Genomic DNA, 4,647 nt, shown 5'->3' on the forward strand with positions numbered 1-4,647 from the left:
AGCGTTTTATATTCCATACTGTGAAGATTTCCTCCCATATTTACATAAAAGGTAAACTTTTTATGGGGCGGCCTTTCTCTTTCTTAACATTCTGTTTTGATGAACAAAAGCTCTTCATTTTCATATAGCTCAATTTATCAATTTTTTTATTTTACGCTTTGTTTTTAAGAAATCTTTGAGTACTCCAAGTTGACCGAAATATATCTTGCTCTGTTTTTTTTTTCAAAAAGCTTCGTCATATTCTTTTTTATATTTAGATCTTTATGGCCAGTCTGTCCGGAATCGATCTTTTTTATACGATGCGATGTGCAATAGGAACCCATAGACATTATTTTCATATGGATACCCAATTAAGTGATGTGGTTTTGTAAGGGTGTCATCTAGATGATGTTAATTTTGATCACCCAGTCAAACTGATAGCCAGTTTCTTCCCTGTACAGTTCCATCCCCCCACCCCCTATAAGCAATAAGCAATCTGTAGGAGATAGTTCAAAGCCATACGAATAATTTGCTTCGAACTAGCCCCCCTCCCCTAGATTTAGCATCCATTGATGATTTTTGCAACGATGGTCACAAAGTAAGAACAGTGTTTTTGGTGTCGCGTTACAGATAATATTTATCGAAAAGTCCATCCTTTTCCTGCTGTACTGTGGCGCTGGCGTTTCATTAGATCCTCAAATAATTGCTTGTAAAATCTTCTATTTTAACAGTATGAGAGCGGGCCTCAGCCTTAAAGCATTCATCGGGAAGCAATATTTTAGATAATATGCCATATTTTCTTTTTATTGTAATGTTTCTTTTTATGGCTACCTTCTCTTTATGACAAATGATACTAGTTTTCCATTTATAATAGTAATATAAAGTTTGCCTTTTATGTAAATATATGTGAGTTTTAAAGAGTGAGTCAATTTCAATAACACATTTTAAGTAAATAATTGTACATGCGGTCCTTGGATATGGCCGTAAAATGGCGAGAATAGCATGCAAGTGACTAAAGTATGGGCAATACTGAGCTCTGACGTGTCCTCGCTCTGTAGTGAGACATTCAATATCGTCCACAGTTCAGCTCTCACCCACCTCCCTAGGTTCACCTGTAGCAGGGTGAACACTATGTCTTATCAGACCCATATTACCAAAGAGCTACATTTACGACGTTTAAGCAAATGAATGAAACACTCAAAAAATATCTACAGGAAATAGGACTGAAATCATATGACAGCAGTGAAATTTAGCCGCAAACTGATAACAAAAAGATAGCTGGAAAATGTTGGCATGTTTGGAAATTAAGCAACATGCTTCTAAATAGCTATAAGTCAAAAAATAGTAACGGAAAGGTGACAATATCTTGAATATTTTACTAAGGAAAATACTACATACCAAAATTTGTGGGATACAGTCAAGGTCCTGCTTAGGGGGAAATTTTAGAGACAAGGTTAAAATTAATGAGCTAAGTATTTCTCTCAAGAAATTTGAAAAAGAGGACCAATCAACCCAAAGGAAGAAGGAATTGATGAAGGTAAAGACAGAAATTAATGAAAAAGAAAAAAAAAACCAGTAGAGAGGGTTGACAAAACCAAAATTTATTCTTTGAAAAGAACCCTTTAAAAATTGAATTAGCAATTAAAACTCCCCGGTCATTGACCTCATGATGGTCAATTTTACGTGCCAACTTAACTAGGCTACAGTCCCCAGTTACTCAATCAAACACTCTCCCGGGTGTGGCTGTGATGGTATTTTACAGACATGATTAAAGCCCATAATCACTTGACTTTAAGGGAGTTTACCCTGAATAATCGGGGTGCTCCTAATCCAATGCCCTGAAAGGCCTTAAGAGCAGAGGTAAGACTTTCTCGATGAAGACGTTCCTCCATGATTTCTGGTTTCAGTGGCGAATTTCACCAACCATTTGAGGAGAAGATCCCAGTCTTACAAAAACGATACTCCGTAGAGACAAAGAAAAGGAAGGCTCCCAAACAGGAACAGAATGCAAAAGGAAAACAAGAGGACAATCTCACTCACGAGCAGAAATGCAAAAAGAAACAAACAAACGAAACAAAACAAAATCAACCAAAACAGTAGCCAGATGGCCATAGTCAGAGGTTGTCAGTGCCAGGCGTGCAATTACAAACCAAGTCTTGCAGGGCCGATTGGTGTTTATGTAAATGATGAAATTTAATGTGACAACAACAGTAGCCCATCAGCAGTCGGACTTCGTAATGAAATGCATTTTAAATCGACGTGCGCTTCCTTCAGTTATATTCACATCCTTGGTGTCTTTGACACCTTTATGCCCCAGGACCCAAGGCCGAGAAACTGAGTTGAGGAAGGTTCTTGGCCTCACAGCTGCTTCAGTTGCACCCCTGAATTATTATTCTGAAACTCCCCACCTCACTCAAGGGCCACGGTCCTCGATCTTGCAGCATACCTGGGTCTTCGGGGACATTTGTTAAAGATGCGAATTGTTAGACCTCATTTCTAAGCTGAGAATCGGGAGCTCTGTGGGTGGAGCCCGGGCCTGCGTATGTTTCAGAGGTGGTCCCAGCCTCTCCTGCCTTCTGGGCTTCCAGAGCCGAGCAACTGTGTCTCCTGGGGCCAGTTAGTGACTTCCCTGAAGGGCTCTGGCTGCCTTGGACTGCTGTCCCAACTCAGCTACTCCTCGGCTACGTGGCCCTGCAAAAATGACCTCACGGCTCTGAGCTTCCATGTCCTCATCTTGACCACTGTAGCATCCTAGCCTATGGGAGAGGAAAGGATCACTGCTTCTCTGCCTTCTAGGCAGGGCCCCGGATGTGTTGATGGCCTGTGGGGACTGAGGGGGGATTTCCTTGGGCACTCTGGGGTCTGGGGGACCAGCTCTGCCTTGCCCAGTCCCAGAAGGAGCAACATTTCTGCCAGGGGACTCAGGGGGGGTAACTGAACCATCATCTCCCCCACCCCCTCACCAAAGACAGAGCGCTACAGGGCACTTCCTGGAGAGGCCGGTAAAGTGTAGTAGCCCTTGCTCTCCTTGTAGGCCCAAATGTAAGTCAAGCCCTGATCTTTCTCGAAATATCCTGTGAAAAGCCAATCGCACACTTTTTTTCAAATTTGGTATTTTGCACAGATGTTTAAACTCTGGCATAAACAGCAAGTTGCATCAGCCTCTTTTATATTTAAAGGCTTTGGGATTCCAAGAATGTAATTTGGACCAAAGGAAGGAAGCCGCCTTACAAAGTGGCAGAAAGAAAGGGGGCCAAAGTCCCCAAGAGAATTTTTCCAGAACGTCCGCTAATAGGGGCACTTAGCATCGTGCCTGGCACACAGTAATCCTTCAATAAATATTAGCCTCACTATGGGTATGACTAGCACGGCTTCCCCAAATGCCTCCTGGTTCCTGATTCTGCATGAAACAAGCTAACTGAGCAGTCTGACCCCAGTGGGGTAATAGACGTGATGTTAGCAGCCCAGGTTCTGGACCAAGACAGCCAGGCTTGCCGTGCCACCACGGGCCTCAGTCTCCTCCTCTATAGAATAGGAATGATCATGGTACTTACCTCATAGGGCTGCTGTGCGGCCTGTACCTGCAGCCTTTCTAGGCCCTGGTGGAAGGTATCTGGCCCCCGCTGTGGTACCTCCAGTCCTCTGCCAGGGGCTAGAAATGTACTTGGCTTTTAGTGGGAAGGAATTGTTTGCAAATGGATCCTGCTGCTATTTGGGGAGCAAGCAGTTCATACCCCAGGGGCATCCCATTCCCTCTGCCGTGCTCAGGTTGGCTTAAGTAGATTTCTGCTCCTTGCAACTGGATGAGTCTTGACAAATGTGACCGCTGACGCCTGAGCTCTGACCCCTGACCCCTTCTTCGCAGGCTCCTTCCTCATGGAGCTGGGCGTGGCTCCTCCCTAGTCTTCATTACCATTCCACACACACGACACAACCCTTCCCGTATGGCCGAGGTGAGGCCATGCCCTCTGTGGCCTCCAGGAGCCATTGACATACTTGGCCTGCACCCTGGGCAATCCCTCTGAGCCCCAGCCCCGTAATATCCTGGTATCGGCTCATCTTCTCCACTCGGCTCTCACACGGGCCCCTCAGCCTCCCTGCCTCCCAAACCAATTCCATTACCTGCCCCTCAGACTGGGGTCCTACCCCATTCCCTTCCTCAGTTATTCCCATGGCTCCGCTAATTCCTGAGTAAAACATTTGTGCCTGTAACTGGAGAGAGCAGGCGCCCTCTCCCTCATTCTCCTTTCTTGCTCTAATGCTAATTACGTGCTTTTTTTTTTTCAAATTTGCCATTTTGCACAGATGTTTAAACTCCGACACCCCAAACACCTGTCCTTCTCTCTGTCGATGAGCCAAACGGTTTCACCCCTCCAAACCCAGGGAGGAGAGGGCTGGTGGGGGGCCTCTCTTGTCAAAGCTGGGAGTGTGGGGACCGAGGAGAAGAGGGATGAAAGTATATCCCAGCCACAGAAGAACATTTCTGCTGTTGCAACAAACCTACATCAAAGTGGCCACAAGATGAGCTAATAGAAGATGGATGAATGTGACTCCGTGTTCACTTAGTTTGATGTGGAGTCTTGACTTCATAGGGAGGGGGCCCCGCCCATGCCACTTTCCTGACCCCTTTCTCTTCTTCCCAAGATCATGGATCAGAAGCCCCCGCAC

Source organism: Pteropus alecto, unplaced genomic scaffold, assembly GCF_000325575.1.
Source record: "Pteropus alecto unplaced genomic scaffold, ASM32557v1 scaffold141, whole genome shotgun sequence".
NCBI classification, from domain to species: Eukaryota; Metazoa; Chordata; class Mammalia; order Chiroptera; family Pteropodidae; genus Pteropus; species Pteropus alecto.